The sequence below is a fragment of the Cupressus sempervirens genome, chromosome 5 (assembly GCF_028749045.1).
Source record: "Cupressus sempervirens isolate cs-2001-9-10 chromosome 5, ASM2874904v1, whole genome shotgun sequence".
Classification (NCBI taxonomy): domain Eukaryota; kingdom Viridiplantae; phylum Streptophyta; class Pinopsida; order Cupressales; family Cupressaceae; genus Cupressus; species Cupressus sempervirens.
Window position 1 is genome coordinate 556,326,514 of NC_143122.1, and position 25,449 is coordinate 556,351,962.

At 35.8% G+C, this 25,449-nt stretch overlaps 1 pseudogene across 1 annotated transcript in view; it reads right to left on the reverse strand.

Annotated features, from left to right (window-relative positions):
- Window positions 1-25,221, reverse strand: part of LOC149557144 (uncharacterized) — an 86,412-nt pseudogene extending 61,191 nt beyond the window's left edge. The window contains exons 1-2 of the transcript XR_016364607.1: window positions 24,562-25,221; window positions 21,483-21,638 (exon numbers count right to left, since the gene is read on the reverse strand). The product of XR_016364607.1 is annotated as an uncharacterized LOC149557144 (transcript). The remainder of the gene's footprint in view (window positions 1-21,482; window positions 21,639-24,561) is intronic.
- Window positions 25,222-25,449: the final 228 nt, after the last annotated feature.

The window sequence follows — 25,449 nt, forward strand, 5'->3', positions numbered from 1 at the left end:
TGGTTTTGATGTAAAATGGCTTCTCAAAATGGCATTATGACTTTACTTCATGAATTGTGTTAAAATGGCTTGGGAGGGGATCCAATTTATAGGCTAAGGGCTTGAAGAATTCAGGGCTAAGATGCAAGGATGGGGAAAAACTCATGGAGGGATTAGATTGCATGAGAGGAGAGCACATGGATTGTGCTTCCTTACAACCAATCAGGAAGTGACACATGTCACAGGGTGAGAGGATGGAGGAAAGAGCAAGGATGAGTCAACAAAGGAGGCTCAAGAGATAAAATCTTCATAAAGACCCTTCATAAGTGCTTTGTAAGAACATTTATGACTTTGTGGGCTTTATAAAGTTTTGTGGTTGGGGATATTTGTGAGAGATACCATGAAATTCGAATTTGAGGGTTTAGGGGGGTTTTAAGCTTGCTTAGGGTTGTAAAAATGATTAGAGGAAGGGTTAGAGATGGCTTAAGACTAGGCAAGTGGATGGCAAGTGGATTGCAATTAATGAGGGTGGGTGAAGGAGGAGATATTTGTTAACTTTGGCTTGGGTTAGGAAGTTTTAACCCACGTTTAGGGAATGTGACAAGGTTAGGAGGGGATTAGGATTAGGTTTAAAGACATCTTTTAGAAGAGTCTAGATTTTGGATGAGGATAAAGACTTTCTAGAATAGTCTAGAATTTCCTAGGATGAGGATGAAGACTTTCTAGAAGAGTTTAGAACTTCTTAGAATGAGGATAAATTAGATTTTTAGGAAATAAATAAAGTTTTATTTATTTCAAGGGTTTGGGTTGAGGAGATATTTATTAAAACTTTTTTAATAAACATGAAGATTAATATTTAATCTTAATTAAATATTTTGAGTTGGGATTAGGGGTAGGAAATGATGGGATTAGCCTTTAATCAAAATTAAAGAAGGATTAGAAGATTTTGGAAGAGGTTATTGGTCTTAAGAAGATTGGCCAAGTTTTGGGCAAAAAGTAAATTTTTATTTATTTTAGGATTTTTGGTCAATTTATTAATTAAATAATTAATAAATAAGGAAATAATGTTTAAATAAGATTTAAACATTTTTGGGAGGGATTCCTTAATTAAATATTTTTAATTAAGATAAAAGGATTTAATGGCATAAAAATTAATTAATTAATTAATAAATGATGATGTCATCAGGGATTTTTTCAGAAAATAAAAATACTTTATTTTCTAAAGGATTTTTACGTGTCTACACCGGTAGTGTCCTTCAGGTGTGCTTTCTCTGCCTGCGTTGCTTTTTGGATTTCTGCCCACGCTTCCTCCAATCTTTTATTTTCTTCCATCGGGTCGGGGTACAGTTTTGCTTGCTTCCATGTGATTGCCAAAACCTCCTCTTCCTTCGTCCCAATAGTGATCAAATTCACTCCCGATTTCGAGCACTTGGCATCTTCATGATCTCCTGGAGCACACCATCTGCATAATAATTTTGGTGCGTTGGCCATTGTGCAATCTTGGGCAAAGTGGCCCCGCAAATTGCATGCGTGGCATTGAACAATTGGCCGTCCATTCGCATCATACTAAATTCGACTGCGACTCCCATTATTATTATTATTAGCATTATTGTTGTTGGTTTTCCCTCGACGATTGTTTTTGTACCCCACCAACATGGCACCAACATTATTGGTGTTACCACTTCCTCTTGACGCAGAAGCCTCCTACATGAGCACTTGCTGAGGTCCTCTTGTTTTCATATTAAAGAGGCATTCTTTAGTGGAATGTCCCATGATCTGGCAGATCTCGCAGAATTGATTCTTTAGACAGGACCCGTTTGTGTGACCCTCTGTCTTACATTCTGTGCACCATAGCTCACTTCCCTTTGTTTCTTTCTACATGTTCTTAAATTCCTTCATCATTCGGATCATGTCCTTCTGGAGAGCTTGGACCTTCTTGTTGTTGTTTTCATCATCCTGCTATCTTCTCTCGAAGACGCGTCATCATCTGAATCAGATGAACTATTCTTCTTTTTCTTTTTTGTCTTCTACTCACTTTCTAAGTCCATTGTTCGATTGTATGCTTTAGTGTATGACGATGGCGGCACAATCTTCATCTTTTTCCGTAACTTCGGGCATAGACCTTCAATGAACCATCTTTTTTGTAGCCCATCTGCTGGCTTATTTTCCGTTTTATTTATTAAGTCCTTTAATTTCGTGGCATATACTCGAATAATTTCATTCTTCCTCTGCTTTGTGTTGTATATCTCCGCTACGATCTCATTGTCGTCGCGCAACAGTTGAAATTCTATGATAAACTCATTTTTAATGTTGTTCCAATTGGTTAACTTTTGGGGATCTATATCGGCAAACCAATCAATTGCGACACCCCATAGGGTGGCCACAAACTATCAAACCCATTCGTTTGTATCTATTATGCCATTTGCCCTCCAAATCGTTTCGCATGTTTTACAATGTCGGATTGGATCGGCTGTTCCATCACCATCAAATTTTGGCAATTTTTCCTTTGGTCTTGCCATTACTATTCGAAGTTGAGGGGATTGTTGTGTACTTGTGTTGTTTTGCACTCCTGCATTGTTTTGCACTCTCGCGATGTTCTGTACACCCGCGTTGTTCTGCACACCCGCACTGTTTCCGACAGTCGTGCTATTTGGTGAAGAAGGGTTTTCGTCAACTGAAGCTGTTCATTCTGGAAGTGTATCTCGAACGAAGAGTTCACTCCACGCTCATGCTCCCTCGGCACTCCGAGTTGAGTGAGTTAATCCCCTTCCATCTGGATTCTCTTCCCTTGGTGTATGCAGGTTCAGAAACTCCTCCCTTGCTTCTTCCACCAAATCCAGCCGTTGTCGAGTCTCTTCCAACAATTCTTCAGTGCTACGGTGTCCGTCGGCAATTTGCTGAAACCTTCATTTGCGTTTGACTTATTGTGCCAAAATTAAATCCCCTGTGTTGTGCGTATTTCATCCTTCTCCTTCAGCTTATTCTTATTTTTATTCAACTAATTTGGCATTAGTCTTCATTCCTCTACCTTCATACCAGGTCCATCGGGCAACGGCACCAAATGTTTACCATAGTGGGGTAAATAAATCAATGCACACAAACAATAGATAAGAACAACAGATGTCCTTGTATTAATCGCATATGCCAAGACATTACATTATGCTTACAATGACAAATACAATGATGCTTACAAGCCATCTTGAATGGTGTATATATACTTATCGAAGGGCCTTCCGAAAGGTTCCCGAAGGGACCCGTCAACCAGAAGTCGGCTACAAAGCAATTAATTCATACTAACCTACCCGTCAGCTGATTTACAATTGTTCATCGACTACACCATTGAGATCATACCACAATAGTTGATACCTCTATTTGAAATAATTAAGCTTAGTTACCAATTCGGGATATGAATCCAATTCGGGCACGTGAACCGGCTCCATGGATTCTCGGTTTTTTTCCCCAATTACAATTCATGAATACATACATATATATGTATATATATACACACACAACAGAAATATACAATGAGAGAGCGAAATACAGAGCAAATTTGAGGTGAACTGTATTTGTATGTTGAATAAAAGGGTCATTTTAGGGTCCTTACTCATACCTATGATGAACAACTAAATGTGTTGCACTATCCCTATTTGGAGAATGATGCAATTTGGGGGATATTAGGAATATTGCATCACAAGATGCATAAGATAATAATTTGGTAAGTTTTTTATGAATATTGGTAATATGACATCATTCCCTGGTCTATTTTTTATTTGGCCATGATTTGCTTGTTTGTGTGTAATATGAGCAACTCATATCTTCAGCAATTTGTTAGAGGGAGTTTCCTAAAATGTAGGAAATAGAAATCCTATATATATATATATATATATATATATATATATATATATATATATATATATATATATATATATATATGTATAAAATGAAAAGATATAGAAGCATAGTATTTGGTGCATAATATTATTTACACTTCTATAAACTTTTCACATATTTTGTTATAGAGGATTGGCTAAGTAAAAAGATGAATGGTCATGATCTATTTTGACTTTCGCTAGGATACAAATCAATGGGATTCCTCTACAATTGTTTGTGCCAAGATTAACTAATTCATTTTTCATTATGAAATTGGAACTTGGCAACTGCGGCTTTAATTGTATTCATTAGTACAAAGATTGTAGCCTGCCAACTTTGCCTATGGTGGTTATTGTATGCTAAACAAATTCTCTGATATATGAAACAAGATAATCCTTGATTATGGCTTTGACTATGAATATGCAAAGATTTCCAAAAAGAGATGTATTATATAGATTTTTATGATCATGATTTGCCATTACCCTATTACTTAGACTTATAGTTTGATTGAGGAGTGGGGCAACACCATAATGAGGTTGACGATAACACCCCTCGTGGGGGATTGGGGGTGTGAGAGAGAGAGACACAGAGATAAGTCTAGATCTTGAGGAAGATAGGTGAGTGAGATAGATAGAGGTGGAGAGATGGAATAGAGAAAAGTGATAGCAAGAGAGAGAGGCCTAGAGTTTGTCGAAGAGAGAGAGAGAGAGAGTGTGTGTGTGTGTGTGTGAGTGTGTGTGCGCGTGTGTGTGTGTGTGTGTTTTTGTGTGTGTGTGTGTGTGTGTGTGTGTGTGTGTGTGTGTGTGTGAGAGAGAGAGAGAGAGAGAGAGAGAGAGAGAGAGAGAGAGAGACTACTAATTATCGAAATAGAGAGGTAGAGAGATGTGACAAAGAAGTGATAGGAAGAGAGATAGGTCTAGAGTTTGTGGAAGATAAAGAGAGTGAGATAGAGAGAGAGCAAGGGAATGCTGATATGAGCCTACTGATTACTAAAAAATTTACTAAATTTTGACCAAATCTGAGAATTTAAAGATGTAAAATCTAATATCCACATTATAACTCCTAAAGCTTTGTATCCACTCTCAAATGTCCAACTAATATATACGTGAAATATGACTATCAATATAAGTCAAATTTTGTTACAACCCAATTTTTTGACAATTTAAATATTCATATAGCCATTATATATTTCATGTGAAATGGAAATATGGTTGTTTTGATTCATGTAAAGATGACATGTTAGTTGTTTGTTACAATTTTAACAGAAAATGAATATTTATTATTTTAAAAGAAGTTAGATAAGTTAGTTGCTTATTGGAAATGGTGGTTAGCCGTTATGATGATTGTGAACATAACTTTTGATTATAGTTATCTTGAATATGTTATTATCGTGGAAATTCTTCTTGGTTGTAGAGCACAAAGAAGGGGTGAAGTATTGCTAAACAAAAGCTAGGGATTGGGGCACCGAAAGTCCACTAACAAGCCATCAATTATGGATTCTAACCATCTTGGTAAAGAATTTAGGGCCCGTTTGGTTGCTGGAATACAATCGGAATAGGAATAGGAAATTATAATATGATTTGTATTCTTTGTTTGGTGCGTGGAATAGGAATAGGGAATAGGAATACGTATTCTCATTTTAGTCCCAAAATGAGCTTTTGTCCATTCCAAAAAATACCTATAATTGGAATTGCTATTCTTGCATTCATTTTAACTTTTTCAAATTTGATTAAATTTTCAAATCCGCTTTGACCTGGGGTGAGCGCTGGAACTTTTTTTTCAATATTTTCAAATATTTCAGCGATTTTCCAATGGCGTCGATTGCAAGTTAACCCTATTCCAATTTAAGCTTGCATAACCAAACAAGGGATAAACAAGATTGGATTGCATTTTTCCATTCCTATTCTTCATTCTCCATTCTCATTCAAATTTTCTATTCTAATTCTCAATTCCTACGCTTGCAACCAAACGGGCCCTTAATGATTGGGCAAGCAAGAGTATACCTTGGACAACCATGAGCTACTCAGTCGGTTCATAACACTTATCAAAAAAAAATAAAGCATTTAAGTAATATAAATTGTTATCTTTTCTATCTAAGATCATTGTGTAGTCCCCTGGTTATATCTCCATATATTGACACCATGTTATTTTGGCATCTATACTTGGAACTTATACATAAATATATATATAGACACACACACACACACATGTATATATATACATACACGCACACACACACACACATGTATATATATATATATATATATATATATATATATATATACACATTTATATGTATATGTATATATACACATACATACACATATATATACATACACATATATACATATGTGTGTGTGTGTGTGTAAATCAATATAATAATGTGAAAGAAATATATGAATAAAATTTATGCACATATATGTATATACGTACGCACAAATAGAGGTGGCACAGATACCATGTTGCCAATATATTTTAAAATCATGAGAAAGGATAACCTTATAATTATCTCTTAATATTTACTCATTTTTTGAGCAATTGCCCATCTTCTATCGGGCTTATATTTTTAAATATTCAAATCGATGGAGTTACTCTTTTAATTGATTGGAGAATTAATTTCTTTTTGAACCGATAGCTGGCCTTGCACCCGCTACCTCGTCCTCTTCTTGTAGTAAGTTATAACAATCAAATTCATTGGGAGAAGCTCTGCATTTACTCAAAAGCCTAGCAGATAGTCTCAGTTCTATCAACTTCCTTGCCAACATTTACAAGTTAGCATTCCACCTGCATAATGAGATAGTGACCTCAAGTCCGCTCTAGGCCGCACAACTTTGATTGCAGGTTATGCAATCATTGTTCCTTATTGCGTTGCCATACATATGAATTGTTTGCTGATTATATTGTTATTCAATCATTGTTCTTTATTATGTTGCCACACATATGGATTGTTTGTTGATAATCATGCTATGCAAATCATAAGTTGTCCTCATGATCGCTGCAAATGATTCGTATTTACATTCCATTGGCAGATTTTTGTGTATGATCTCAAGTCCACTCTAGGCAGTGCAACTTTCATTGCAGGTCATCAATCAATGTTCCTTATCATGTTGCCATACATATGGATTGTTTGCTGATAATATTGTTATGCAATCATTGTTCTTTATTATGTTGCCACACATATGGATTGTTTGCTGATAATCCTGTTATGCAAATCATAAGTTGTCCTCATGATCACTAAAAATGATTCGTATTTACATTGGTAGATTTTTGTGTATGATCTCAAGTCCATTCTAGGCAGCACAACTTTCATTGCAGATTATGCAATCACTGTTCCTTATTATATTGCTATACATATGGATTGTTTGCCGATAATATTGTTATGCAATCATTGTTCTTCATTATGTTGCCACACATATGGATTGTTTGCTGATAATCCTGTTATGCAAATCATAAGTTGTCCTCGTGATGACTACAAATGATTCGTATTTACATTCCATTGGCAGATTTTTGTGTATGATATGCTTTATAAGCAAGCACCAAAATACTTAAAGTGCAAATTATTCATCCTGACTTATACAGAGGTGTTGGCAATACGCCTCTAAGATAAAATCAACATGTGGTGTCATGAAATAACATTGAATATAGAATACTCAAATTGATACCAGAATTGAATATTATCTCAGGATCTCCTAGAAAGCACCCCTAAGACTGGAATGGTCAAGTCAAATGGGTGGGAGGAGAGAACATCCTTGTAAGAACAAAAGAGAGTTAGAAATGAAAGTTATCTAATTATAAAACTGCATAAATAAAACTGAGACAACTCATGGTTGTCCAATATATAACTCTTGTTGTCAAGTCGAGCAATAGGTGATTGGGCATAATTAGTAGCCCACTGAAATCCTTACCCAAGGTAGGTTAGTGGCATGCTTGTCACAACAATCACTAGAGGTCAGAGTGCTAGCTAATAGAGGGGAGGTTGATGGAGGATATCCAAAGCCTTGTCTACTACTTAGTTGACACTCTAACGTCGGAATGCTCGGGTGGCAAGACCATGGTGCCCCAAGGCTAACCCCAGGGTAGGGAAGGCCTTTCTCAAAAGAGATTGTGTGGGGATAAATAAAGGTCCGTGATTGAGAGGTTAAGCCCATGGTAATGCTTCTTGTAATCACCCAAAAATGGTCATCTAGACTCTTAGCCCCTTTTTCAACATTTTGGCTAAATTAATTTAATCATTTACCTAGACCAAATTGCTAATAATCAATTTATTTGATTATAACCTATAGTTTGACTATGCTATCCTAAGTTCATTATTTGATTAAAAGAACATGTCCCCTTTTAATTAAATAAAAGACCCCATTCTTCTAACCCACTTAAAGTGCACACATAAAGTCCTTTTTCTATATTGCAATTAAAAGAAAAAGTTTTGTGACTTTTGTCTTATATGACAAGTCAACTTATATTCTATTGGTTGACTTGTGTGTGCACATGGATCACTCCTTTTTTCAAATTCCATCGTTGATCATCCACCATCTTCATCTTGATCTCCACCGTCCATACGACTTTAAAAGGGAGAGAGCTTTCCCCCTCAAAGCATCCATCTTCAATTTGAATATTGTTATGCTGCAAGTTTTCTAACAGGTTTCTTTGGAGTTTTGTGGAGAACTTCTCTTTCTTGTCTACATTGTCTCATCCATGGCATTCTAGCTTAGCTTAGCTTTCATTTTTACATGTAGCTTAAATCATATAGTTTAATAGTTGGATCATAACACTCTCATACATGTTTTAGCATAACTGTATTTTGCATTATCATCTTAGCTTAGTTTCCATACTTGCATTGCATTCTTCAGGAACTCCTTGAGACATTTGCATTCTTGCATCTTGTCTTTGGAACCTCCCATTGCATGGTTTACTAGCAAGAAGAGTATTCCTAAGGCTCAGCTGAGAGCCCTTGAACTTGAAATACACTCTCTTGCACTCCATGGATAGGGAGCTCTAAGCCGGCATCCAAGCATTCCAAACTCATGGAATCGTTTGAATAGAAGGGTTTAGAGTGGGACACATTTCTAGTGTACATTTTTTGCGCCCACTGTGGAGCATGAATCAAGTTTTTAGCTCCATTTGTTTTCATTTTTATCTCTAATTTTTTTACAGTAGCATATTGGATCGAATCAAGTGCTTTTGTAGAATTATCACTTTGGTTTTAAGGCCAACCCATAAGTAGATTGGTTTGAAGGCCAAAAATCTAGTTGGTTTAAAAATTTGATCATATCTTTTAAACCGCTTGGATTTTGGTTCTGAATTTTATTTTGCAGGTTGGGTATGTGTCCAACATGTCTCAATCAGATTTTTAGAGCATTTGGACGTGATTTGCAGAAGTTATGATTTTTTCTTTATTTTTCATAAAAAGTCATTTTTGATCGCAAATTAGTGTATTTTTCAGAAAAACTTATATTTTCAGAAATTTTTTTGAATTCTAAGAGGGGTACTCTCTTTGTGTTTTGACTTTTGAGGTCGTATTAGGGATCAAAAACCCGATTTGATAAATCTAGTCTGTTTGGACAAAATGGGTCCCTAGGGCACAGATGATGAGATTTTTTTGAATTTCTTGCATTTTTTGAAAGCTCTCTGATTTTTATTAGGGGTCTCTTCTTTTCATTTCATAGCAAACAAATCCAATCTTATTGACTAGGTCAGAATGAAAGAGTAAAAATGAGAACATTTGTGATTAGTTTGCACTTTCTTTGCATACACTTGATTGGAAGATAACTTGGATATTTGAGGCAACTAACCACTTTTTATTGTAATTGTTAATGTTATTTCACACTAACTTGTGGTGCTAACAAGTTGTGATTGCAGGTTGCCATCCTTGTAAAAAAATTGAAGCATTGCATAAAAAGAACGCATGTCAAAGCTTCAAATGCGCAAGGGCTACTAACATTGTTTGCAGGGCTGCCCAAAGCATAAAAACTCAAACTTCCTTGCTTTTTTGTTTTCATGAGCAGCATTGACTAATTGTTCATTTTTCATAGGCACATAAAACTTGTGATTGGAGTCTTTTGGTAATAGGAGAGTATGCTCTTCACCCTTGTGGTGAATCAAAAATCTTGACTTGCCATTTGGTTTCAAAAACAAGGGGTAACTGAATCTTCCTAGTGTGTTTGGGAGAAAATGATTGGAATAGAAGAGTATGCTCTTCGCCCTTGTGGTGAATCAGAAATCTTGACTTTCGAAAGTTGATCCACTCTTTGTGTGTAATAACCCCAACAGGATATAACTTCTTCAAACACCAAAAATCTTTATACTTCAGTTGTTTGACATGTCGTCAAACACTTTGCAAGCAAGCTCTGATAGTCCTGCTCAATTCCGACCTTAAAATGCTGATTGAAGGCTCGAAGAATTTTGTTAAAAACTTTGCATACAAGGGGTCATATGACTGATATAACTTTTTAGATTGCTGCAATGACTCTTGTTTTGATTTGCATCAAAGAGAATGCTTACAAAAGGACTCTAGATTATCTAACATGAGTGTGCTACTAATTTTGACAATATTCAGTGCATATATATGATCTAAGCATGAGAAATGAACACCTACAGCCAACTGACATTTTTACAAACAGTTGGTATGCAAACTAACTAGCTGATAAATAATGATATTAAATTGCTTAAATGACACCAGCAACTATTATCTTCTTAATTGCAATGAAAAATACAATGCTCATGAAATATGGCCAAGACTTTGGCATTTACATGGATTACAAATGATAATGCTAGTATAATGCACACTTACAGCTTAAAGCTTATAACACCCTAAAAAGCAATACTAACAGAAGAACCTTGTTGTAGATGGCTGTAATAATTTCCTTCAATGTTGCCCCTTCTGCTTTGCTTTTTTCGAACTGCTTTTTCGGCCTGCTTTTTCGGTCCTACTTTTTCGGACTGCTTTTTCGTACCTGCTTTTTCAGCCTACTTTTTCAGACTGTTTTTTCGTATCTTCTTTTTTGGATTGCTACTATGTTGAATCTCAAGACCATATCTTTCAATGGCGTCAAGATTTCCAGCTTGAAAGGATTTCGTCCTTCAAACTATTGAGACATAATCTCTAAAAAAAATTTCAATTTCTTTGATATTTCCAAGCATACTAAAAAGAAGCTCTTCCCTTTCTTTTATAGTATTCTCACAAGAGCTCATTCCTTCGTTTTCTCAATGTGGGATAAAACATCACTTCCTTTATGTAACTTATGTCTCCAATGTGTTATAAAATAAAGGGGACTCTTTTAATTTAAATATTTCTCACAAACTATAGTCTGTGCATTAATAAAGTTAAATATTTAAATTTAACTTTATAAAATAGCTTTATCAATGCATAAAAAATCTTATCAATGATAAACAAGTCTTCTTGTCAATTTTAAACAATTACCATCGACATACCGCTGCCACTGGATGTCCGACCATATCTAAGATGACTTACTATAAATAGTAAGTATGCCCAAAGTTGCCTCAAAACCCCTCAGAAAGACCTGCAACTGAAACTATCTAGGCCAAATGGCCTCTAAGTCCCTTTAATGTCCTGGTTAGCCTACAGGATCGTGGGGAAATAGGCTAACGATAACATCATGCTATGAATGCTAAAAAATGGAACATTACATTGTGTAGTTAGAATCCTTTAGAGGGCTTGCTCTAGGACAACCTGAGAGGAACGACCCAAGTGGGGACAAGAAGATTACTCGCCTCTTCCAACCCACTATAAACTCAAGGCTATCAAGGACACAAAACCTTGGTAGACGTAGTGTTTGTCTTAGCCTAGCGTGATCGCTTATGGGATTTTGACCATAGGGAGATCACTAGGCAAGAATGCTTAAGGTACTCTTGTGGTCGCGAGATCGGTTACTCATCGCAAGGTGAGGTGTCCCGTAATTGGGAGCAAGAGGAACACTATGAACGAAAGCCCTATCTAAACACCCTAAGTTAGTAACTACATTTTTTAGCCGCTCAACTTCTTGGTGCAAGGATCGATCCTAGTGGACTACCCGGATCACCCCAAGATTTTACACTCACCATCTGTATTCCCTTGGTTATGCTTATGGCATTTCCATGACAAAGTCAATATCTCTTGTGGGAAACCACTTGATGTGAGGTGAAGGAGCATCAAGCGTGGGCCAAGTTGTTGAGTAATGAACCATGTCTTTTAGGTAGATATTTCTTGATGTGTTCTTGAATGTGCTAGACCTGTGGAAATCTTTGGAACATACACATGATGATAGTTATAGGGCTTTCTTTTGAGACCTCACATATGCTTGTATCATGCAATGTTGCTTTGTCCCTTGCTTGATTGTTTGAAAACTACTCCATGTGTCACTATCTTGCTTGGAAAGAAATTGCTTTTGAACATCAAACTTGCTATGCTATCAACTATTGTCAAACTTTGTAAACCAAGTCAAAAAGTCAAGTGCAAACATTTTCTTGTGTTACTTACTGAGGGGGGTTTCATCATTTGGCTGTGATTTGTTATGTCTCTAGTGCTTAAACATACTTAAAGTGGCTCTTTGGTCTTAGTGCTCTTGGTCTTTTTGTCTTCATGGTCTATGCATGCTTGCTAGTTATCCTTTTGCTAAAATGGTTGCCTTGATTTCTAGACTACACTCTTGGGTTGGAGAGTTGTTCACTTGTCACCCTGTTTGCTCTATCTATTTGGCTATTTGGGCATCTTGCCTAGCTATTGACTTGAGTCATTCATGTCGTAAGTTTCTTGGACATATTGTTTGACAAGTCGCTTTAATATCTCTCTACTATCTTGGCAAGTGAACACTCTACCTCCTATAGTTTCAACATCAAGTTATCTTCTAGGCTCTTTTATGCTTGGCTTTGCATCTAAAACTATGGGATCTAAACCTTGTGCTACCAAACTTCAACCAAATCTAGATAATCATGATATCCTCCATGTCACTAAAGAGTTTCAAGATCTATATGCACAATACAAAGAACTAGAAGAGACAAATGATCTTTCTTACCTTCATCTCTCTAAGCGCATGACAGAAATGAAGTCTAAACTTGAGAAAAGGTTAGAGGAGAAGATTGCATCATTACATGAATCTTCCTTAAGGTCTTTACATGCATGTGAGTCACCTTCTTTGAGGTCATCCTCTTCTTCTAGGTCTACATGCTCTACTTCAAGACATAAAATGTCTTCATCTTCTAGATCTAAAGACCTTTTTAGAGAACAAGCAAGTGATACCTCCTTTGAGCCTATGCCAAAATTTCATGATGGACCTATCTTTGACCAAGCTAATGATGAAGACATGGATGCATACCATTCACTTGAGAAACAACAAAAGGACTCTAGACATACTTCTAATAGAACTTTTTCTCCCTTGGAAGATTCTTATGATGACACTTTGCAAACACTTCTTAGCACCAAGCTCATCATGTTACCTAAGTCTAGCTCATATGGAAACCCATTCTTGGATAACTATTGTGCTTATCATCGACATAATGAGCATAGTACTTCAGATTGCATTGAGCTGAAACATAAAATCCAAGATCTTATTGATAATGGAATTATTGATATCTCTAGTGACTCATGTGATGAGGATACTTTTCTTGAGAAAGATCATATTAATGAGCCTATGTCTAGTGATGGTTTCCTTGATACCTCCACTTCTTCCAACACTCATGCATCTCCCAACACTTCAAAGCTTTCCAACATGCCTTTATCAAATAAAGAACCTAATGCTTTTCACGTACACTATGCCTATTCTCAAGGGCTACCTCTAAAAGAAACTCAAGCTAACCTTCACTTCACTGCAAACCTTTTCCATGCTACTAAGCCTAAAGATCCAAGCACTACTCCATTCACTCTTCATTCTCCCTTGTCCTTAGAAGTGGCTCCATGTCAAGAGGACTCTCAAAAATAAAAAGCTATAAATGTCAAGAAAGATCAAGATCAAGCACCCTTTCATCTCTTTCAATATTTTTCCCCTCCATATCCTATATCTTGTCTACCTCCTGAGTATGATGAAGATACCACTTCCATTATCTCCCTTGAGCTTACTGAAAATTATGAGAAAAGTTCTCTTCCTATGCTATCCAAAGCTACTTGTCAAGATCAAAGTGTCCCCTCATGTTCTACTTCTCCACATCCACTTCAAAATTGTGCTCAAGCTTCAAGTGCTTCTATTAAAAATGTTGTTCCTATTAAAGGTACTTATGAGTCTATTGATGGCTTTGACCATGTTGCTCATTCTAAAGATGTTGATATCCCTTCCCACTATCCCTTTGCATCTTCTAAATCTATCCTTGGTCCTTATCCATCTAAGCTAAAGCATTCAAACCTTCCATCCATTTTGGGGCCTTATGTTCCTCCATCTCCTACATTCACTCCTAGCTCATTCCCTAGCTCTCCTATAATACCTCAAGATCAACAAAGACACTCATCCTTGATGATTTTTCACCCATCTATACATCTAAACCAATCATATCATCCTTATTCATCCACAAATCCCAAGTCCTTTGGAAGTGAGAATAAACATAAGAATCCATTGAAAAAGAAAGATCACTATGTCCCATCTAATCGACATTTGAATTCTAAGAAGGAGAATGCACAAAAGAGACTACAAAGGTCCACTATTAAAAAAAGCTAAATCAAAGAAAATATGGGTTCCTAAATCCATTATTGAAGAAATGTGTTTTGAAGTATCCAATGGAATATCTAAAGCTATATGGATTCCCAAGTCTCTTTTAAAAGACTTGAATATTGAAAATACTTCAAAGTTGACATTCAAGCTTCCAAAGGCTTCCGTTCCATCTTCCAAAAATCTTTCTAAAAATATTCCAAAGCCTTCCACTCCACTTTTTTCCAAATCTCTTCTACCACCTCATACATCTAAACTTCAAGCTACTTCATCCATGATTCCTCCATCATTTCAATACCCTTCAAGGTGTGTGTCAATATTGATCTTGTCCAATATTTCAACTACCCTCATGAAATCCTCTAAAGCTTACAGTTACTTTCTATACATGAACTCTTATCCTCCATATACTCTTCCCACTACCATTTCTCTTTCATCACCCTATCAACATCTTTGAGCATACCTTTCTATGGTCTTGGCTTGTCATGAATTATCTTTTCTATAGGAGCACTATCTACATTCAAACAGCTTGAGCTCTTTCTAAAAATTCAAAAATAAAAAATAAAAAAAATTAGAAAAAATTAAAAAAATGAAAAAAATGAAAATGCACCTTGGTGAAAACCACTTCTTGTGGCACCTTGGTAGCAAAAGTAAAGAGAAATAAATTTATCCTATGGTGAAAAATATTTCTTGTGGGACCATGGATAAGTACCATGATGAAAACCTGGCAAACAGGCGTCATGTGTAATTCTTCCATCATCCATCTATCCCCTCTTCTCTCTTTGATCTTGACAATGTTGAGCTATCTTTGCATATTGGCTATCTTATCCACAAGATTTTCTATTGTGCTCTCCCATTCACTCATAGCCTCCATCTTGAGTTTTATTCTTATTGCTCTATCCCATCGCTATCCTATCTAGTTGACCACATGAGTCTTGATCACAATATATAAGACATGGTTCTCATAGGCCTCTTGACATGTCTACTCTCTTGGATTACACACTTTCATGCTATCTTACTTATTGGCTTCCATCGCTTATCTTATATGCTATCACACTTGTTGGCTTCACCACTAATCCTACATGCTATCTTTCTCATTACTTCCATTGCTTATCCAAAACATGCTTCATATGACTATTTCACCTCTTTCCCTAGCTTGGGTACTCTTGAGGAGTCAGTCCTTGAGGATCACTTTTACTTGCTTCATACTACTTTCTTATCCATCTATGCTTATCCACTGGCTTGTTTCTCCATCGTGTCCTATACCTTGCTAGACATTAGGAGAAAATGATGTGATCTCGCTCGAGAACTAGTAATCTCTTAAAACCTTCTAAAAAATCGAAAAAATCATATATGATTATGAAAAAATACTAAAAAATAAAAAAATGTCCTAAAAAAAGATCATCTTAGTGAAAACCTAGCAATAGGCACTTTGATGTATCACCAAAGAAATACAAAAATACAAAAATACAAAATTTTTTTTGAAAAAAGTCCTGAAAAAAAACTGTCAAGTGGTGAAAACCTAGAAATAGGCACTACTTGAAACCCTTGCAGCTATGTCTATCAATCTCAATCACCTACTTTGCTACACATTTCCTAGCTTGGAATTGTTTCTTGTCCTTGTCTCGGGGGCATAGCTACTTAGCCTATTGAGGTATTCTTGTGCATTAGGGTTTCTTTGATAACTCACAAAACAATTTTTCTCAACACTTCCCCCACCTTGACATCAAGTGTTTTTCAACACTTTTCAGATAGTTTACCTATGGTCTCCAATGCTGCAATATTTCTCTCACTATCAGGATCAAGTCTTGAAGAAATAGCCAAGTGACTTACACACACACACCTAAACATTTAAACGACTGAGCCATTTTGATCTTTATCTACTTTGTGTGCTATCTATGATGATTTCCTTGCCATGTGTTCCCTGCCTAATAGTCTTTCGACGATGTCATTAACTAGAAGACTGGGGACATGGGACATATTTTCTTGATTTCTGCTTGTGGGTATACTTTGTTTGTCTATAGTGTTGTAAGCATTTATGCTTGTCCTATTCAACATTGTGACTTACAGATGTATCATCCTTGACTGTTTTGCAAGACCACACTCGGGGTTTATCCTGGCGCTTATGCCTTGATATAGGTGTAATCTTGCTAAATTAAACTTAGGGAATCTAATCGCGTAGTTATCTTGACTTACATGTCTCTGATGCTTAGATTGAATTTCCACATACCTATCTGATATCGATCATATTCATATCCTCATAGTTATACTAGTGATGGTTGTATGATCTCATGATGTCCCTAATAAATGCTCAATGATGAAATTAAGAGTCTAAATGTTATGCGCTTCTTGCTGGTAAACCACTTTGCATATTAGCTTGCATTTTAGGTTCATTTTCTAGCTTAATCTTATATTCTTGCATATGGGGAGAGCTCTCTCTTCATCTTTTTGTGGACATATCAGCTAACTCCTTTCATATATTTCTTTACTTTCTTCTTGTTCATGTCTTTTCACCTTCTTAATCTTTCGCTTCATCTCTTTTCTATCTTATCATCACATTATATAAAGTTTTGACCTCTTAAATAATTTCGATGTCCTGGATTCATTTTCGGGATCGAAATCAAAATCTGAGTTCATCTTGATGGTCAAAATTATCTTTTAAAATTCTACTTTCTTCTGAGCAGTTAGCTGACCTTTTGAGGTCTAATCTCTAAATCATCACTGGGGCATCTTCATTTCTTCATGTCTTCATCATTTCTATACTTCATATCTACTTCTGTTCAATTTTTCACGTCTAAATCACCTTTCTACTCGTTTCGACCTAATTTTTATGCTATATCCTTCACGGTCAACTTTGGTCAAACTGGGGCATTCTATCAATTTCTTATAGTCACTCTTTGGTTATAATCATTCATCTATCATCCCGGACATTGCTATATCTTGATTTATTCATATCTAGCTCATTTCTACATTCCCCTTACTTCATTTCAATTTCGATCCCAATGGGCAAAAATAGTCTATCAATTCTTGCTACAGCTATCTACTTCTTAAGAGCATTTGTTTGATCTTTTCGCTTGCTCTTGATCTATCTACTTTGCTAGGTGTTAATATTCTTCTTGAATTCTGACATTAGTTTTAGTATTCTTCTTGAATTCTGACATCATCTCTATCCTAGTGTTCAGTACTACCACTATCAGGCTATACATTTAGGACTTGCTATCTTTTTCTACATTTCGTTCTTCAAAATCAGATATCTATATCTATCATCGCCTATTTGGCTTTCTATTTTCTTTGACATAATGTGTTCCCAGATCGATCACACATTAGTCAAAGAGGGGCAAATGTAATCACCCAAAAATGGTCATCTAGACTATTAGCCCCCTTTTCAACATTTTGGCTAAATTAATTTAATCATTTACCTAAACCAAATTGCTAATAATCAATTTATTTGATTATAACCTATAGTTTGACTATGCTATCCTAAGTTCATTATTTGATTAAAAGAACATGTCCCCTTTTAATTAAATAAAAGACCCCATTCTTCTAACCCACTTTAACCCACTTAAAGTGCACACATAAAGTCCTTTTTCTATTTTGCAATTAAAAGAAAAGGCTTTGTGACTTTTGTCTTATATGACAAGTCAACATATACTCTATTGGTTGACTTGTGTGTGCACATGGATCACTCCTTTTTTCAAATTCCACTGTTGATCATCCACCATCTTCATCTTGATCTCCACCGTCCATACAACTTTAAAAGGGAGAGAGCTTTCCCCCTCAAAGCATCCATCCTCAATTTGAATATTGTTATTCTGCAGGTTTTCTAACAGGTTTCTTTAGAGCTTTGTGGAGAACTTCTCTTTCTTGTCTACATTCTCTCATCCATGGCATTCTAGCTTAGCTTAGCTTTCATTTTTACATGTAGCTTAAATCATATAGTCTAATAGTTGGATCGTAACACTCTCATACATGTTTTAGCATAGTTGTATTTTGCATTATCATCTTAGCTTAGTTTCCATACTTGCATTGCATTCTTGAGGAACTCCTTGAAACATTTGCATTCTTGCATCTTGTCTTGGGAACCTCCCATTGCATGGTTTACTAGCAAGAAGAGTATCTCTAAGGCTCATCTGAGAGCCTTCTTATTCTTGAAATACACTCTCTTGCACTCCGTGGATAGGGAGCTCTAAGCCGGCATCCAAGCATTCCAAACTCATGGAATCGTTTGGATAGAAGGGTTTAGAGTGGGACACATTTCTAGTGTACACTTCTCCTCTCCACTAGATGTCGAGGCTTGCTCAACACAATGACTGTCATCTGCTTCATGTATGGCAGTTGATTCTTTTGTACGTATCATTCATCATTGTCATAATTCTGTATCATGTTATTTAAATTGATATTTCGTTATGTTATCTCTAAAGATTTCAATAGAAATGGAAACAAAATAGATACAGAAGTAATAACTATTTTTCATGTGAACTAGATTAGTTTGTTACTGGTTTCTGTTCTAATGAATTGTAATAAGTTAATAAATTTCTCCTTCATGTGAAGTAACTGTTATAACTACCACTTTGTCATCCTGTTATGAATCTAGATTTACTTTAAAATATGGTTCTCAAAATGGCTAGGGGAAAATACCATGTTACACATTTAATTATTATATTTCATGTATATATTTTGATGTGGAAATGAGGCTAACATAAAGGCAAAGATAGGACATTAAAATTTTATATTTCATATATTTTTATATATAGTCTAGGGGCATGTCATAAACCATACAAAGAACTAAAATGGCCGAATATTAGGTCCAATTTCACCAACACTTGGTGAGAAAGGGCAAATCTGGGAAAGACTCGGCTGAGTCCGAGTCAGGATCTCCAAGACTTAGCAAGCTTGAGTCACCTCAGATTTTGGCAAGTCCAGATGAGCCTCATTATGCTGGCTTCAACAAACAACCATGTTGTCTTCCCTAATTGAGCACACAACTATGTTATCCTACCCTTTTCAGAAAGTCTTAAGAAAAAATTTAAAAGCTAGTTCAGATTTCAGATACTGTCTAACAGGGGTGGACTGCCATGCCACTCCAGAAATTCAAATTTTTATTTTGGTTCTTCCAGCTGATTTACACTCACAATTGTGCCGCACCTCATACATCAACTCTTATATGTTTTAGCACATTCAATATTTTCAGCACTTTCTGTTCCACATTTCCATTGTTATGTCATGTGTTCAGAATTTCAGCTCTGCATCATCGCTGAATTTCTAGGAGCGGTCAGTATAGAATCATTGCAGAAAACATATTGAAACTATCGTGACACATTCAAAGAAGTTCCTGGCTCTGCTCTCTAGGAGATTTTGTAAGTTTCTCTTGGTTGAAGAAAATTTTCACAAGCCAGGAAATAGTCGAACTCATTCAAAGATAATTCTGCAATAGAACTGTGAATATCATGACTTTGGAATTTGTCACAAGGCAATCACATTAAAAATGTCGCTGTAGGTAAGGTGTCCCACCTTCTCCCAATTGCATATTTAGCTGTTACTATTTTCCAGGTGGAATGGTCAGTTTCTGAGGTTAAAAATTAACAAACCATATCAAACTTGCAAGTTAGAATTCATAATCAGGAATGATAACATAACATTGTAGTACAGAGAGCAACAAAGAGATTTATGAACAGTGACCATTTTTCCTCAACATCAAAAACTCATCTCCACTCCAACGAATTGTCCAAGAATTGTTCATACCAATGTTAAAGATGACAAAAAGGTTAGCACCCATCAAACAAAGAGAACTGATCAGTATTTGAGTTGGTGTAGTATCTTCAAAACAATTTCCATTAACTGTTATTAATTATGGTTTTGACATTGTCAGTGCAGTCTATGATTTTGTATCTTATGATTAATAGTGATGAATAACTCATTGTGTAGGCCAATAGGAACTCTCTGTTTTTATAGGATAGTCAAAATGGCCTACAAACATGAAATGTCTTTGTGTAAACATATATATTTTAGCTCCATCCACAAATGTTAAAAGAATGATGGACAATTCTGCTAAAGATTATTTTCTACACCTTTAGTTTGAACATGTGCAATCTCAGATACTAGAAAGGCACTGACACAAGATCGAAAAAGTTCTACTGTCACGGCAGTAGGGTTACTCATCATGGTGTAATTGAGTTTAGACACCCCTCACACCCAAAATGCGATCCATTATTCTGATGGAGATGTGGAAAGGTTCTGATGTAGTGGACATAGGGGGTAATCCATATCACACATGTTCAAAAATATTCAAAAAGCGGTCTAATCTTAACCCACAAATGCTAAGGGTTGCCAATTACCTCATTGATAATTTAACCATAAAAATAAATTAAAAATATTTGTGTAAGAGGTCCAACAGTAAAAAGTCCAGCTGCACTAGTGAGAGCTTTTAAGCTATCTATGTGGGATTAAACCCTTCCAAGTACATAATGGCTCAATCAGTCATGTGGAAGAAGCAGGCCCGCCTATAACCAATGGTTATTAGTGTGTATGTAACATAGACTACGTCAAAAAAAGCTAAATTTATAAAAGGCGCACATAATTTTGTCTTTATGAAAATTAATTAATATCGATGAAGGAAAAATGTGGATGGGATTATTTGAAGTGGCAAGAATACTGAAGTTCAGAAAGCAGGGGCTGGCTTCAATAAACATAATAAAATCTAAAAATTGGACCAACACATGTTCAGCTAGCTAATGTAGCACGTTTCTAAGAGATGAATAAACAAAAGAGATAACCCTAATAATGTCATCTAAGCCAAAGTTCAACATAGTGGAATCTAGGTCAAAATTAACCTGTAAAGCAAAACTTGCCCACGAAAAATATAAAAGAAAACTTTATAACAGGGGCTAAAACTAAAAATTTAATCCAATTAAAACAGGGGGGGATGATCAAAGAAGAATAAATTGAGCGCCTTCCATGGCAAGAAGAAACGATGAAACAGAAGAAGCAAATAAGCAACTATTGACATACATCAGAGTCGAGGAGGTTGCCATTGAGACCGGGTCCATTGGGGCCCACAGACAATCGAGCGATAATTGCATTCATCTCTTGTTCAAGACCACTCCTCCTGTCAATAAGCACTTTCATCTCAGCCTTTACATTTGCTCCCACCATTCTCGCCTCTTGCTAAAACACAACCAAATTATATTTTTTCAAATCAAAACCAGGAGGAGCCTATCCAAATTTTAGATTCCTTTGCTAACAATGGTAGGTATTGGCTGCCACAATGGTAAGAGCATAATTGATCTGATGGATCTTCTGAAATCCACAGAAAGCACGAAATAAAACTGGAAAGCTCATTTGCTGGTTAATTTAAAGGAGTCCTTACCTTGTCTACGTCAACACGTTCGCTGTTACGACAAAGTTTCTGTTTCTTTTCATTCGAAGTTTTAACTGAATGTGATCATTTTTATTAGTTCCTGCCGACAGGCAGGTAACTATTGCATTCGTTCAGTCCCTATTTGTTATTTTGACTTTGTTGACGGATCAATCAGCGCAAAGTATTATATTTCGTTCTGTAACAAACATTATACTTATATATAAGTGTTTATTTTTGAAAATTGAAAAATCTGGTTTATCTGATTTTTCATTGGATGAAGCAAGTAGAAAAATAATTTTCGTTTACAGAAAATACAAATTTTTCTGAACATTATAACAATGGAAAAAAACATGGAAAACTTAGGAAAATTCTGGAAACCACCGAAAATTCTGGAAACTTCTTGTTTTCTCAAGTTGGAAGCCCTAAATGTTCTAAAATGGCTGCCATGCACCCTTTATTCCTGCTTCTCACCATGGTTGAAGAAAAGCTTTGCGCCGCCCAATTTCTACAATGACATGGTGGCTGAATAAGAGCTGAAGAATATGTTCACACAGACATCCCCGCCATTACGGAGAGGAATTTACTCCAGCGAAATGCATGAGCCACGGCTATGGCAGGGACACCAGCTATCTGTGTCCTCTCCAATTACACTGCCATCTTTGTTACTATCTAAGGTATCAAATATTCTAACAAGATCCTCTCTTTGTATATTACTCTTAATTTTTTCATTCTCAGAATGTGGGCACTGGTCATTTGACAGAAATTCTGATTTGTTTTCATTCTCAGAATGTGGGCACTGGTCATTTGGCAGAAATTCTGATTTTTTTCGTTCCTAGAATGTGGGCAGTGGTCATTTGATAGAATCTCTATACATTTGCCATTGCTAATGCCAAAAAAACTCTATTTTTTTTCATCTGAGCTGCATAAACATAAATTCGAGCGCACTAGAATTGCATGATGAAACAAATAGCAGAGAAAAGAATGCTCTCCAAACATATAGACTTGAAAGAATCATAAAAATATGCACAGTTTTTGATGATATCGAGCACCATCTTGGGAATAGTGTTGAATTGATAAAGGGGTTCGGAGCAATTTGTGCTATGAAGAATGGTTGTTAAAGCAATCTAGCCCTCCTCCTCATAAAGTCCTTTGGTTGACAGTTACGAGTTTCCTTGCAGCAGGGCTGAAAAATCCAGTTAATGAGCAGGGCAAAGAAGCCCTCGAATTCAGAGACATGCAACAGGAAGGTATGAAAGACCAGGTATTTGGGCTAATTCTCCATATTTTTCATTTTTATCCTATACTTGAGGTACGCTCAAAACTGCATTTATTTCTTTGTTTGAGAATTTCGCTGCAGAGGCCATTTTTTTCGCTTCAAAAATCGATTAATCTGCTTACTCCATTTCAATTTTCTTTAATGACGAGAGACATTCCTACTTAATTATCAATTCAAAATGTGGATAAACAAAGTCTATCAGCTACCCCAAACCAAGCATAAAATTCACAAGAAGTTTTAATTTGATGGCATAGATGAACTGACATTGCCAAAGAAACAATAAATACCCTTTCAGTCAAGAGTCTCATAGTAAACAGAGGACTCAAGATCTTAGCAGAAATAATAGAGACCATTGCTCATATACTGGGATGAGTAGCACCTGTTTGGTTGGATAAACTATAAATATATTAAGAAACCAAGAACACTATTACAGAGCACGCAAAATTGGCAAATGGTATAACATTCTAATTGGATTTAATTTTCATAAATTTTCAAAATGTCTGAAATGGTAAAGATTAAACCACATTCTCTAAGTCAATAAAGGTCACAAATTCAACCAAATTCACCATCCAAGTGGGTTTATAGACAACATTATAATAAAATTCAATTTAGCTCTACAAGAGATTGCACTCCATGTCATAAATGCAAAACTGGAGAATAGAAGGCATGGAACCTCCTTTTCAGAACATAAATATCAATCTTTGAAGTTCATTGGAATCCTTATTTGACTAATTCCCAGGCTCATCACTGTGATTTTGTTTCTTAGGCAGAGTGGAATTCGGTCTTGGGTATTTTGTTCATTGTTTGAGCCTAGTATATTATGTACCAGTAATGTTCAACAGCTGGACTTGAATCCACAGGTATCCATGAAAAACACAACCAATTCAAAACTACAAAACATGCTTTGATAGTTTGAATCTTCAATGACAAGCTTTTAAATCTGGCAAAAATTAAGAAATCTAGTGCGCACTGTAGCAACAAGTTAGAAGATACGTACTGAAATCCTGTGTATTGACTTCCTGCCAATGCACATGCAAGACTTTAAGAAGGGTATAACTATTTCTCCATTTCTTAACACAATGTCCCCCACTGATCTCATATGTAGATTGTTTTTGAACTTGTTAGGTAGAGCCACAATGTGTGGTGTGCTACACACAGTTAAAAGACCCCAATATAGGCATGTAGCTTTTATTACTTATTATACTACCTCCACTTTTTCCAACATGCAGTATAAGCCTTGGGTGAACCACTAAAGCAGTGGCAATTGAATACTGCACCAATGTGAAACATCATAGGAAAATACCAACAACTACTCAAGTTGTGAATACGAAAGTTCACCCATAATGTTGGAAGGGAAAATGATAAAATAAGAAAACATAGGGAAATAAATATAGGACAAGAAATGTCAAGCAGGGAAATTAAATCGCCACCGAATAACACTAAATAAAGGTTACCAATTGTAGCTCTGTGATGCACAGTGACTCCATGATGCCCCGAGTCCAACTATTCAACTATTCTACTCTATTTTCCTCTTCTTATCTTCTGTCCTCCATCCAAGGAGCTACTGCAAGCGATAACCCTGACATTTATAATTGCCCTTTACAAGCACCCAAAACTAGTGCTTTAGGTCAATGAAATGGGAAAGACCCAAGATTTTTGCCCTTAAAATGAATCTGGAAAATATTTGCAGACACTATTTTGTTATAACGAGTCTTAAGCAATTTGGAAAAATGGGGGCCTGGTAATAGACGAAGCTCAAAAATTTTGAGCATTTGAGATTAGAGCACAAAGTTGAGGAGTAAGGAAAACTTGGAGTAGTATCAACAGGGACACATGGTTTGCATGGAGCGCTCATTTCTTCAAGTGCCACATAGGTAAGCTGTGGGAAACATTGCCTCAATGACCATATTGTTTATATAAAAGATCTACAAATTTTCAAACTATAAAACATCATAGTATGTGATCTGTCATAATTTTCTAACGACTTAAGAAGACAACGGCAAAGTCGAAATGTAAAAATGATAACATGCAACAATGAGGTTTTCTAGTCTACAGATCTATAATTCGCCTTAAAACTAAAACCATTTGGCCAGATAATATCATCGTGCAAAAACACTCACTATTTGGCTAACGCATGCTCATTGTAGCAAAGAAGGTGCAAAGAAAGCGACTATATTAAATTCAATAAGGGAAAAATATTAAATTTAAAAATTAATATTTCTTTGATGTTTTTAAGTTTAAGATTTTTAGCCCATCATAAATTAGGCAAATAGAAGACATCCAAAATTTATCATTATTAGATTTTAAATTATTTTTAGAATAAAATTAAGTAAAAATAGAAA